Consider the following 13986-nt stretch of genomic DNA (forward strand, 5'->3'; position numbering starts at 1 on the left):
TTCAGAGTTATATCTCAGCCCTTGATTACTGGCCTCAGGGTAAATATCTCAGCCCTTGATTACTGGCCTCTGGGTAAATATCTCAGCCCTTGATTACTGGCCTCAGGGTAAATATCTCTGCCCTTGATTACTGGCCTCAGGGTAAATATCTCTGCCCTTGATTACTGGCCTCAGGGTAAATACCTCAGCCCTTGATTACTGGCCTCAGGGTAAATATCTCTGCCCTTGATTACTGGCCTCAGGGTAAATACCTCAGCCCTTGATTACTGGTCTCAGGGTAAATATCTCAGCCCTTGATTACTGGTCTCAGGGTAAATATCTCAGCCCTTGATTACTGGCCTCAGGGTAAATATCTCAGCCCTTGATTACTGGCCTCAGGGTAAATATCTCAGCCCTTGATTACTGGCCTCAGGGTAAATATCTCAGCCCTTGATTACTGGCCTCAGGGTAAATACCTCAGCCCTTGATTACTGGTCTCAGGGTAAATATCTCTGCCCTTGATTACTGGTCTCAGGGTAAATATCTCAGCCCTTGATTACTGGCCTCAGGGTAAATATCTCAGCCCCTTGATTACTGGTCTCAGGGTAAATATCTCAGCCCTTGATTACTGGCCTCAGGGTAAATATCTCAGCCCTTGATTACTGGCCTCAGGGTAAATATCTCTGCCCTTGATTACTGGCCTCAGGGTAAATATCTCTGCCCTTGATTACTGGCCTCAGGGTAAATATCTCAGCCCTTGATTACTGGCCTCAGGGTAAATACCTCAGCCCTTGATTACTGGCCTCAGGGTAAATATCTCAGCCCTTGATTACTGGCCTCAGGGTAAATACCTCAGCCCTTGATTACTGGCCTCAGGGTAAATACCTCAGCCCTTGATTACTGGCCTCAGGGTAAATATCTCAGCCCTTGATTACTGGCCTCAGGGTAAATACCTCAGCCCTTGATTACTGGTCTCAGGGTAAATATCTCAGCCCTTGATTACTGGTCTCAGGGTAAATATCTCAGCCCTTGATTACTGGCCTCAGGGTAAATATCTCAGCCCTTGATTACTGGCCTCAGGGTAAATATCTCAGCCCTTGATTACTGGCCTCAGGGTAAATATCTCAGCCCTTGATTACTGGCCTCAGGGTAAATACCTCAGCCCTTGATTACTGGTCTCAGGGTAAATATCTCTGCCCTTGATTACTGGTCTCAGGGTAAATATCTCAGCCCTTGATTACTGGCCTCAGGGTAAATATCTCAGCCCTTGATTACTGGTCTCAGGGTAAATATCTCAGCCCTTGATTACTGGCCTCAGGGTAAATATCTCAGCCCTTGATTACTGGCCTCAGGGTAAATATCTCAGCCCTTGATTACTGGCCTCAGGGTAAATATCTCAGCCCTTGATTACTGGCCTCAGGGTAAATATCTCTGCCCTTGATTACTGGCCTCAGGGTAAATATCTCTGCCCTTGATTACTGGCCTCAGGGTAAATATCTCTGCCCTTGATTACTGGCCTCAGGGTAAATATCTCAGCCCTTGATTACTGGCCTCAGGGTAAATATCTCTGCCCTTGATTACTGGCCTCAGGGTAAATATCTCAGCCCTTGATTACTGGCCTCAGGGTAAATATCTCAGCCCTTGATTACTGGTCTCAGGGTAAATATCTCAGCCCTTGATTACTGGTCTCAGGGTAAATATCTCAGCCCTTGATTACTGGCCTCAGGGTAAATACCTCAGCCCTTGATTACTGGCCTCAGGGTAAATATCTCAGCCCTTGATTACTGGCCTCAGGGTAAATATCTCAGCCCTTGATTACTAGCCTCAGGGTAAATACCTCAGCCCTTGATTACTGGCCTCAGGGTAAATATCTCAGCCCTTGATTACTGGCCTCAGGGTAAATACCTCAGCCCTTGATTACTGGCCTCAGGGTAAATATCTCAGCCCTTGATTACTGGCCTCAGGGTAAATATCTCAGCCCTTGATTACTGGCCTCAGGGTAAATATCTCAGCCCTTGATTACTGGCCTCAGGGTAAAGTCAACGGTTTGATGTTCCTCTTTACTCATCACTTCTCAGGAATGATAACAACTAGAGTTTGATGAAATCGCCTGGAGTGGAAGATCACCATGCAGACTGGGTAAATGGATGATATTCTATATATTCACATAGATGTGGAATAAGAATATTACAGTACACCAGTCACACACTAGCTGGGGGTTGTAATGTATGAATCCTGGCAGTGGAGTACGACTGACGGATCTGGGGATGCGTCCAGGTTTTCCCGGCTGCCTCGCATGTTACAGATGTTACAGATCTCCTCTTCGAAAGGCGCTGCAATGTGGAAACTGAGCCAGAGGCTTGTCTAACCCCCTTTTTTTCTCTCTGTTCTCCCGGGAAATCTACCAGGACAGAGAGGGAAGTCTGTCCAGAATAAAAGCTCAAAACCGTATCCGACTATCCACAGTTAGAGGTTGACAAGGAACAAGTGGATCGTGATCGCTCTCAATAATATTCCCAAATCCACTGCAGTCCAGTCTTCCAGTTCTCTTCCTGTCAACCGCTCTCCTTAAAGAGGTCATGGAAGCGATGGCGCAGCCTGTTAAAACTGAATCAAATGCAGCCGGATGAGAGGATCCAGTCTGTGTCACAGATGGCACCCTATTCCCTATGGACCCTGGTCAACAGTAGTGTACTAAATAGGGAATAGGACCCTGGTCTAAAGTAGTGCACTATATAGGGACTAGGACCCTGGTCAACAGTAGTGCACTAAATAGGGGAATAGGGTTCCATAGGACCCTGGTCAAAAGTAGTGCACTATATAGGGACTAGGACCCTGGTCAACAGTAGTGCACTAAATAGGGAATAGGGTTCCATAGGACCCTGGTCAAAAGTAGTGCACTATATAGGGAATAAGGTGCCGTTTGCAACGCAGGCCCTTTAAAGGATTACTCTCTGAAGTCAGACCTGTCATTAACTGACTATGCTAGTTGGATTACTTTATAAAGTACATTACCAAAGGTTAAAAGTACGGCCGGGACATTACCATTATCGCGATACTCGTTAGTGACCCAACAGACGGGAGGGAGGAAGGAGAGGGGGAGGAAGGAGAGGGGGAGAGAGAGGGAGAGAGAGAAAGAGGAAGGGGAGGGAGAGGGGGAGAAAGAGGGAGAAAGAGAAAGAGAAAGGAGAGAGAGAGAGGAAGGAGAGAGGGAGGAAGGAGGGAGGGAGACTCACTCTACATGCTCCAGCGTGGCACAGCCTCACCCAGGGAACAGTTCCAGGATACATCCCAAATGACACCCTACATAGTGCACTACTTTGACCAGGACCCATAAACGAATAGGGTGCCATTTTGGCACAACCAGACACCAGCTAGGGAAGTCAAGCAGCCACCCCCACAGGGAGCCTGAGGGCAAGGCAACACCAGGTGGCTCGTGCCTGGTGGCCGGGTCAGGCAGGCGGGCGGTTGGTGCCAAGCCTGTGGCGCTTTGAGAAGAAGAGCCCTTGCGCTCTGGCTGTGTCCCAAATGGCATCCTATTCCCTATAGCCCTCAAACTCAACTCTGGACCTCCAAGCCAGTTCCACTGCATTTTTTTCATTGTTCCCTTCTAATCAGGGACTGATTTTTAGACCTGGGACACCAGGTTCTCCCTCTAATCAGGGACTGATTTTAGACCTGGGACACCAGGTTCCCCTCTAATCAGGGACTGATTTTAGACCTGGGACACCAGGTTCCCCTCTAATCAGGGACTGATTTTAGACCTGGGACACCAGGTTCTCCCTCTAATCAGGGACTGATTTAGACCTGGGACACCAGGTTCCCCTCTAATCAGGGACTAATTTAGACCTGGGACACCAGGTTCTCCCTCTAATCAGGGACTGATTTTAGACCTGGGACACCAGGTTCCCCTCTAATCAGGGACTGATTTAGACCTGGGACACCAGGTTCCCCTCTAATCAGGGACTGATTTAGACCTGGGACACCAGGTTCCCCTCTAATCAGGGACTGATTTAGACCTGGGACACCAGGTTCCCCTCTAATCAGGGACTGATTTAGACCTGGGACACCAGGTTCCCCTCTAATCAGGGACTGATTTAGACCTGGGACACCAGGTTCCCCTCTAATCAGGGACTGATTTAGACCTGGGACACCAGGTTCCCCTCTAATCAGGGACTGATTTTAGACCTGGGACACCAGGTTCTCCCTCTAATCAGGGACTGATTTTAGACCTGGGACACCAGGTTCTCCCTCTAATCAGGGACTAATTTAGACCTGGGACACCAGGTTCTCCCTCTAATCAGGGACTGATTTTAGACCTGGGATACCCAATGGGTGCAATTAATTATCAGGTAGAACAGAAAATCGAGCAGGCTCCGGACCTCGTAGAGTAAGTGTTGACTAACCCTGCCCTATATAGTTCACTACTGGTCCTGGAGTCTGGCCTCTCAGCCCTGTAGCTCTGTGACTGGCCCTGGAGTCTGGCCTCTCAGCCCTGTAGCTCTGTGTCTGTCCTCTCAGCCCTGTAGCTCTGTGACTGGCCTACTCAGAACTACCCCCCCACTCTGTCTGCCACGTCTAGCTACTCAGAACTACCCCCCCACTCTGTCTGCCACGTCTAGCTACCCCCCCACTCTGCCACGTCTAGCTACTCAGAACTACCCCCCCACTCTGGCTGCCACGTCTAGCTACTCAGAACTACCCCCCCACTCTGGCTGCCACGTCTAGCTACTCAGAACTACCCCCCCACTCTGTCTGCCACGTCTAGCTACCCCCCCACTCTGTCTGCCACGTCTAGCTACTCAGAACTACCCCCCCACTCTGTCTGCCACGTCTAGCATTTACCGTAGTTACTGGACACTACACACAACATGGATGCAACTCCTAAGAGGGTATGATTGAACTAAAATCCTACAATGTGTGTGTGTGTGCGTGTGTGTTTAGTGCAGTGGGGGAGATTATCCAGGAGCATGGTGACAGATAAGTGGAGCTCTGCTAGCGTCTCTGTTCACGGAGGATAGAGTTATGATTTATCGTCCTAATCTCCTTATGGCGCATATCTACCGAAGGACACACACACGCACACAGGAGCTTGTCACTACTGACCCTGCACCAGCAACAGCAAAACCAACCTAACATGAGTCAATGGAGACACTGGCAAAAACTGATCCCAAATCAGCCAAATGCAACAGGCTACCATCTGGTCCTATAAAAGGGGGTCATAGGGTCCTGGGAGAGGGAATAGGACAGTTCTGAGCACTTGACCTGGGATACATCCCAAATGGCACCCTATTCCCTTTATAGTGCACTACTTTAGACCCTATCCCTATATAGTGCTCTACTTTAGACCCTATTCCCTATATAGTGCTCTGCTTTATTAAAATCAAATGTATTTATAAAGCCCTTCTTACATCAGCTGATATCTCAAAGGGCTGTACAGAAACCCAGCCTAAAACCCCAAACAGCAAGCAATGCAGGTGTAGAAGCACGGTGGCTAGGAAACACTCCCTAGAAAGGTCAGAACCTAGGAAGAAACCTAGAGCGGAACCAGGCTCTGAGGGGTGGCCAGTCCTCTTCTGGCTGTGCCGGGTGGAGATTATAACAGAACATGGCCAAGATGTTCATAGATGACCATCAGGGTCAAATAATAATAGTCACAGTGGTTGTAGAGGGTGCAACAGGTCAGCACCTCAGGAGTAAATGTCAGTTGGCTTTTCATAGCTGATCATTCAGAGTATCTCTACCGCTCCTGCTGTCTCAAGAGAGTTGAAAACAGCAGGTCTGGGACAGGTAGCACGTCCGGTGAACAGGTCAGGGTTCCATAGCCGCAGGCAGAACAGTTGAAACTGGAGCAGTTAGCACGGCCAGGTGGACTGGGGACAGCAAGGAGTCATCAGGCCAGGTAGTCCTGAGGCATGGTCCTTGGGCTCAGGTCCTCCGAGAGAAAGACGGAAAGAGAGAAAGAATTAGAGAGAGCATACTTAAATTCACACAGGACACCGGATAAGACAGGAGAAATACTCATAACAGACTGACCCTAGCCCCCGACACATAAACTACTGCAGCATAAATACTGGAGGCTGAGACCGGAGGGGTCGGGAGACACTGTGGCCCGTCCGACGATACCCCCGGACAGGGCCAAACAGGCAGGATATAACTCCACCCACTTTGCCAAAGCACAGCTCCCACACCACTAGAGGGATATCTTCAACCACCAACTTACCATCCTGAGACAAGGCCGAGTATAGCCCACAAAGATCTCCGCCACGGCACAATCCAAGGGGGCGCCAACCCAGACAGGAAGATCACGTCAGTGACTCAACCCCCCCAAGTGACGCAACCCTCCTAGGGACGGCATGGAAGAACACCAATAAGCCAGTGACTCAGCCCCCGTAATAGGGTTAGAGGCAGAGAATCCCAGTGGAGAGAGGGGAACCGGCCAGGCAGAGACAGCAAGGATGGTTCGTTGCTCCAGTGCCTTTCCGTTCACCTTCACACTCCTGGGCCAGACTACACTCAATCATAGGACCTACTGAAGAGATGAGTCTTCAATAAAGACTTAAAGGTTGAGACCGAGTCTGCGTCTCTCACATGGGTAGGTAGGCCATTCCATAAAAATTGAGCTCTATAGGAGAAAGCCCTACCTCCAGCTGTTTGTTTAGAAATTCTAGGGACAGTAAGGAGGCTCGCGTCTTGTGACCGTGGCGTACGTGTATGTATGTACGGCAGAACCAAATCAGAAAGATAGGTAGGAAGCCAGCCCATGTAATGCTTTGTAGGTTAGCAGTAAAACCTTAACATCAGCCCTAGCCTTAACATGAAGCCAGTATAGAGAGGCTAGCACTGGAGTAATATGATCACATTTTTTGGTTCTTGTCAGGATTCTAGCAGCCATGTTTAGCATTGACTGAAGTTTATTTAGTGCTTTATCCGGGTAGCCGGAAAGTAGGGCATCGCAGTAGTCTAACCTAGAAGTGACAAAAGCATGGATGAACTTTTCTGCATCATTTTAGGACAGAAAGTTTCTGATTTTGCAATGTTACGTACAGTGGGGGGAAAAAGTATTTGATCCCCTGCTGATTTTGTACGTTTGCCCACTTACAAAGAAATGATCAGTCTATAATTTTAATGGTAGGTTTATTTGAACAGTGAGAGACAGAATAACAACAGAGACAGAATAATAAAAAACCCAGAAAAACGCATGTCAAAAATTTTATAAAATGATTTGCATTTTAATGAGGGAAATAAGTATTTGACCCCTCTGCAAAACATGACTTAGTACTTGGTGGCAAAAACCCTTGTTGGCAATCACAGAGGTCAGACATTTCTTGTAGTTGGCCACTAGGTTTGCACACATCTCAGGAGGGATTTTGTCCCACAAGTCATTAAGGTTTCGAGACTGGCTAGGCCACTCCAGGACCTCAATTTGCTTCTTCTTGAGCCACTCCTTTGTTGCCTTGGCCGTGTGTTTGGGGTTATTGTCATGCTGGAATACCCATCCACGACCCATTTTCAATGCCCTGGCTGAGGGAAGGATGTTCTCACCCAAGATTTGACGGTACATGGCCCCATCCATCGTCCCTTTGATGCGGTGAAGTTGTCCTGATCCCTTAGCAGAAAAACACCCCCAAAGCATAATGTTTCCACCTCCATGTTTGACGGTGGAGATGGTGTTCTTGGGGTCATAGGCAGCATTCCTCCTCCTCCAAACATGGCAAGTTGAGTTGATGCCAAAGAGCTCCATTTTGGTCTCATCTGACCACAACACTTTCACCAGTTGTCCTCTGAATCATTCAGATGTTCATTGGCAAACTTCAGACGGGCATGTATATGTGCTTTCTTGAGCAGGGGGACCTTGCGGGCGCTGCAGGATTTCAGTCCTTCACGGCATAGTGTGTTACCAATTGTTTTCTTGGTGACTATGGTCCCAGCTGCCTTGAGATCATTGACAAGATCCTCCCGTGTAGTTCTGGGCTGATTCCTCACCGTTCTCATGATCATTGCAACCCCACGAGGTGAGATCTTGCATGGAGCCCCAGGCCGAGGGATATTAACAGTTCTTTTGTGTTTCTTCCATTTGCGACTAATCGCACCAAATGTTGTCACCTTCTCACCAAGCTGCTTGGCGATGGTCTTGTAGCCCATTCCAGCCTTGTGTAGGTCTACAATCGTGTCCCTGACATCCTTGGAGAGCTCTTTGGTCTTGGCCATGGTGGAGAGTTTGGAATCTGATTGATTGATTGCTTCTGTGGACAGGTATCTTTTTTACAGGTAACAAGCTGCGGTTAGGAGCACTTCCTTTAAGAGTGTGCTCCTAATCTCAGCTCGTTACCTGTATAAAAGACACCTGGGAGCCAGAAATCTTTCTGATTGAGAGGGGGTCAAATACTTATTTCCCTCATTAAAATGCAAATCAATTTATAACATTTTGACATGTTTTTTCTGGATATTTTTGTTGTTATTCTGTCTCTCACTGTTCAAATAAACCGATCATTAAAATTATAGACTGATCCTTTCTTCATCAGTGGGCAAATGTACAAAATCAGCAGGGGATCAAATACTTTTCCCCCACTGTAGATGGAAAAAAGCTCTTCTTGAAACAGTCTTGATATGTTCGTCAAAAGAGAGATCAGGGTCCAGAGTAACGCCGAGGTCCTTCACAGTTTTATTTGAGACGACTGTACAACCATCAAGATTAATTGTCAGATTCAACAGAAGATCTCTTTGTTTCTTGAGACCTAGAACTAACATCTCTGTTTTGTCTGAGATTAAAAGTAGAACATTTGCAGCCATCCACTTCCTTATGTCTGAAACACAGGCTTCCAGCGAAGTTTAGTTTACTTTAGACCCCATTCCCTTTATAGTGCACTACTTTAGACCCTATTCCCTATATAGTGCTCTACTTTAGACCCTATTCCCTATATAGTGCTCTACTTTAGACCCTATTCCTTGTATAGTGCACTACTTTAGACCAGGGCCCACAGGGCTTGGGCATGGAACCTTCTAGGGAATAGGGTGCAATTTTGGATGTAACCCAGGAGAGAGACTGACTCATGGGGTGGGTTGGAGGAAGGCCCATAGAGAAATACGTACTGTAGTCAAATGCTTCCTCTTTTCTTTTACCAGCAAGGGTAGAGGAGTGTTGCCAAGACTACCTTCCCCCTGCAAAATGGTACCAAGGGGAGAAAAGAAACATCTCTGTCTCTCACTCACACATTGAAAACCATTACAGATAAATTACATTTTCTGGCTCTTAGACAACTACAGGCAAGAATGTCAAATTTTAGTACGTACCGCGCGTGCGCACACACACGAGTGTAACATCTCCGTCAAGGAGGTATTGCAGTAGCAGCCTTGTGATTAAGCAGGTTAAGGTTTCTCTGTTTACATCATTTCCTGGTTGTCGTACTATCTGGCAGATTTGTTTTTAGTATTTCAATCAAACATTCAATATATTTTAAATATATTCAAATACGGGAGAGGCTGTGTAATTAAAATCTGTGGAGAATGTGTATTTTAGCCTAAATGAAATATCAAAATGTGTAATGTTTTCTCGGCACACTCTCTCCGTCTAGAGATGGAACACAACGCAGATGGGGGAGGCAGTGTGTCAGCATGCCCAGCTTGGAGTACAGGAGGCTGGGTAGCTTCAACATGCTGTTCCCCCTGGCAGCAAATCCTAACTGGAGGGAGAACCAGGACGCTTAACATACTGCGTTTCCAGTGGCACCACGATTCCCTACGTAGGGAACAGAGCCCTATGGCCCTGGTCAAAAGTAGTGCACTACATGGGGAACAGAGCCCTATGGCCCCTGGTCAAAAGTAGTGCACTACGGAGGGAACGGAGCCCTATGGCCCCTGGTCAAAAGTAGTGCACTACGGAGGGAACGGAGCCCTATGGCCCTGGTCAAAAGTAGTGCACTACATGGGGGAACAGAGCCCTATGGCCCTGGTCAAAAGTAGTGCACTACATGGGGGAACAGAGCCCTATGGCCCTGGTCAAAAGTAGTGCACTATATAGGGAACAGAGCCCTATGGCCCTGGTCAAAAGTAGTGCACTTTATAGGGAACAGAGCCCTATGGCCCTGGTCAAAAGTAGTGCACTACATGGGGAACAGAGCCCTATGGTCCTGGTCAAAAGTAGTGCACTACGTAGGGGAACAGAGCCCTATGGCCCTGGTCAAAAGTAGTGCACTACATGGGGAACAGAGCCCTATGGTCCTGGTCAAAAGTAGTGCACTACGTAGGGAACAGAGCCCTATGGCCCTGGTCAAAAGTAGTGCACTACATGAGGAACAGAGCACTATGGTCCTGGTCAAAAGTAGTGCACTACGTAGGGAACAGCGCCCTATGGTCCTGGTCAAAAGTAGTGCACTATATAGGGAACAGTGTGCCATTTGGCATGCTGCTGCTTCAGGCCAGACAGTCATGCTGTTCCCTGTATCAGTGCTGCCCCCTCACCTGACCAGAGAGTCATGCTGTTCCCTATATCAGTGCTGCCCCCTCACCTGACCAGACAGCCATGCTGTTCCCTGTATCAGTGCTGCCCCCTCACCTGACCAGACAGCCATGCTGTTCCCTGTATCAGTGCTGCCCCCTCACCTGACCAGAGAGTCATGCTGTTCCCTGTATCAGTGCTGCCCCCTCACCTGACCAGACAGTCATGCTGTTCCCTGTATCAGTGCTGCCCCCTCACCTGACCAGACAGCCATGCTGTTCCCTGTATCAGTGCTGCCCCCTCACCTGACCAGACAGTCATGCTGTTCCCTGTATCAGTGCTGCCCCCTCACCTGACCAGACAGTCATGCTGTTCCCTGTATCAGTGCTGCCCCCTCACCTGACCAGACAGCCATGCTGTTCCCTGTATCAGTGCTGCCCCCTCACCTGACCAGAGAGTCATGCTGTTCCCTGTACCAGTGCTGCCCCCTCACCTGACCAGACAGCCATGCTGTTCCCTGTACCAGTGCTGCCCCCTCACCTGACCAGACAGTCATGCTGTTCCCTGTATCAGTGCTGCCCCCTCACCTGACCAGACAGTTTATCACTCTCTCGCTCTTCCCCGGGTCTTTCCTTCCAAAATCAAAGTGTTTTTAGACAAAGAGAGGTTTAGAAGAATCCTGGTCCAGGAGTTAGGGTAATCTAAGACGAGAGAGACTTCATTTTACCATGCCGCGTGACCATCCGAGACCATAGCGATGGAATAGTTTTCCTGTTTGCACAATGCAAGAGAAGTCCCTTAGGTAGGTTTCTGTCTGGTCTAGCACCCATCAGAGGTGAAGAGAGGTGGGGGGCTTGGGGCAGGGGGGGGACTTCCTGGAAATGTACACAGTTTGCCAAGTTCTTTGAAAACCTACAGTCTCTCACGTAGAGGAAGCCAGGATGTGAGGTCACTGACTTGTCCTGGTCAGGGGACAGTGATCCCCTCCCTCCTTTCCTCAATCCTTCCCTCCTCCTCTCTCCCTCCTTTCCTCCCTCTCTCCTCCTCTCTCCCTCCTTTCCTCCCTCTCTCCTTCTCCTCTCTCCCTCCTTTCCTCCCTCTTGCCTCCTCCGCTCTCCCTCCTTTCCTCCCTCTCTCCTTCTCCTCTCTCCCTCCTTTCCTCCCTCTCGCCTTCTCCTCTCTCCCTCTCTCCTCCTCTCACCCTCCTTTCCTCCCTCTCGCCTTCTCCTCTCTCCCTCCTTTCCTCCCTCTCTCCTCCTCTCTCCCTCCTTTCCTCCCTCTCGCCTCCTCCTCTCTCCCTCCTTTCCTCCCTCTCTCCTTCTCCTCTCTCCCTCCTTTCCTCCCTCTTGCCTTCTCTCTGGCTGATGTTGTCCCCCTGTGGACACGGTACTTTGAAACTCTCCGTCAGCCAGATGTCGACGTGTTGGCTGCTTCCTATGTCAACAGTCACCAGGATAACCGTAACCCATTCATGCCCTGCTCTCCCTCTACTTCTCCCTTTCCCTCTACAGTACCTCTCCCTCTCTCCGTGGCTCTGTCTCTCTCTCCTCTCTCTCTTTCTCTCTCTTTCTCTCTCTTTTTCTCTCTCTCTCCTCTCTCTCTCTCTCTCCTCTCTCTCTTTCTCTCTCTCTCTCCTCTCTCTCTTTCTCTCTCTCTCTCCTCTCTCTCTCTCTCTCTCTCCTCTCTCTCTTTCTCTCTCTCTCTCTCCTCTCTCTCTTTCTCTCTGTGTCTCTCCTCTCTCTTTCTCTCTGTGTCTCTCTCCTCTCTCTTTCTCTCTCTCCTCTCTTTCTCTCTCTGTGTCTGTCTTTCTCTTCTCTCTCTCTCTCTCTCTCTCTCTCTCTCTCTCTCTCTCTCTCTCTCTGTGTCTCTGTCCCTCCCATCAGCTAACATGTTTCCTTTCACTAAGTCGCTAACGCTCCCCATCAGGTAACATGTTTTCTTTCACTAAGTCGCTAACGCTCCCCATCAGCTAACATGTTTCCTTTCACTAAGTCGCTAACGCTCCCCATCAGCTAACATGTTTCCTTTCACTAAGTCGCTAACGCTCCCATCAGCTAACATGTTTCCTTTCACTAAGTCGCTAACGCTCCCCATCAGCTAACATGTTTCCTTTCACTAAGTCGCTAACGCCTCCCCATCAGCTAACATGTTTCCTTTCACTAAGTCGCTAACGCTCCCCATCAGCTAACATGTTTCCTTTCACTAAGTCGCTAACGCTCCCCATCAACTAACATGTTTCCTTTCACTAAGTCGCTAACGCTCTCATCAGCTAACATGCCAAGACCCGTCGCAGGAGGCTGTCAATGTTTCCTTGGGGATGAGAAAACACACCAGTCAGTCAGACTCCAACAGCACTAAGGCTACACTGCTCTTTAATTAGCGCATCCTGCTGGATTTAGTGAGAGGAAGTGGACATTTGATATGTTGATGCCAGTTCCAAGGCTGATTTCAAAATAACAGAGAAAGATGGAATCATGTGGCGTCGAATAGTCTTAAGTAAAGAGGAAATTCAGCAACTCTTGGAGAATGGTGGAAGTTAATGAAAGTGCTTCTTTATTGTTGAGTCAAAAGCAACGTGTTTTGGCCCATTTTAGCTTTCATCAGGGTTTTAGGTCAAATAATCTTAAATTTAGTTTGCCCTAGATTTGTAGTTCACTGTAGTTGGATAGAGATTAAAGGTCTGGAGCTCTGGATCTTCTGCCCATGATGTTCCTTAACATAACTTACCTAACCTCTAAACCCAGCCCCTTTGTCTCCCCAGGTCATTAAAGGTTACCTCTGAACCCAGCCCCTTTGTCTCCCCAGCAGGTCATTAAAGGTTACCTCTAAACCCAGCCCCTTTGTCTCCCCAGGTCATTAAAGGTTACCTCTAAACCCAGCCCCTTTGTCTCCCCAGCAGGTCATTAAAGGTTACCTCTAAACCCATCCCCTTTGTCTCCCCAGCAGGTCTTTAAAGGTTACCTCTAAACCCAGCCCCTTTGTCTCCCCAGGTCTTTAAAGGTTACCTCTAAACCCAGCCCCTTTGTCTCCCCAGGTCTTTAAAGGTTACCTCTAAACCCAGCCCCTTTGTCTCCCCAGGTCATTAAAGGTTACCTCTAAACCCAGCCCCTTTGTCTCCCCAGCAGGTCTTTAAAGGTTACCTCTAAACCCAGCCCCTTTGTCTCCCCAGCAGGTCATTAAAGGTTACCTCTAAACCCAGCCCCTTTGTCTCCCCAGGTCTTTAAAGATTACCTCTAAACCCAGCCCCTTTGTCTCCCCAGCAGGTCATTAAAGGTTACCTCTGAACCCAGCCCCTTTGTCTCCCCAGGTCTTTAAAGGTTACCTCTAAACCCAGCCCCTTTGTCTCCCCAGCAGGTCTTTAAAGGTTACCTCTAAACCCAGCCCCTTTGTCTCCCCAGCAGGTCTTTAAAGGTTACCTCTAAACCCAGCCCCTTTGTCTCCCCAGCAGGTCTTTAAAGGTTACCTCTAAACCCAGCCCCTTTGTCTCCCCAGCAGGTCTTTAAAGGTTACCTCTAAACCCAGCCCCTTTGTCTCCCCCAGGTCTTTAAAGGTTACCTCTAAACCCAGCC

This window comes from Salmo salar, unplaced genomic scaffold (genome assembly GCF_905237065.1).
Source record: "Salmo salar unplaced genomic scaffold, Ssal_v3.1, whole genome shotgun sequence".
Lineage (NCBI taxonomy): Eukaryota > Metazoa > Chordata > Actinopteri > Salmoniformes > Salmonidae > Salmo > Salmo salar.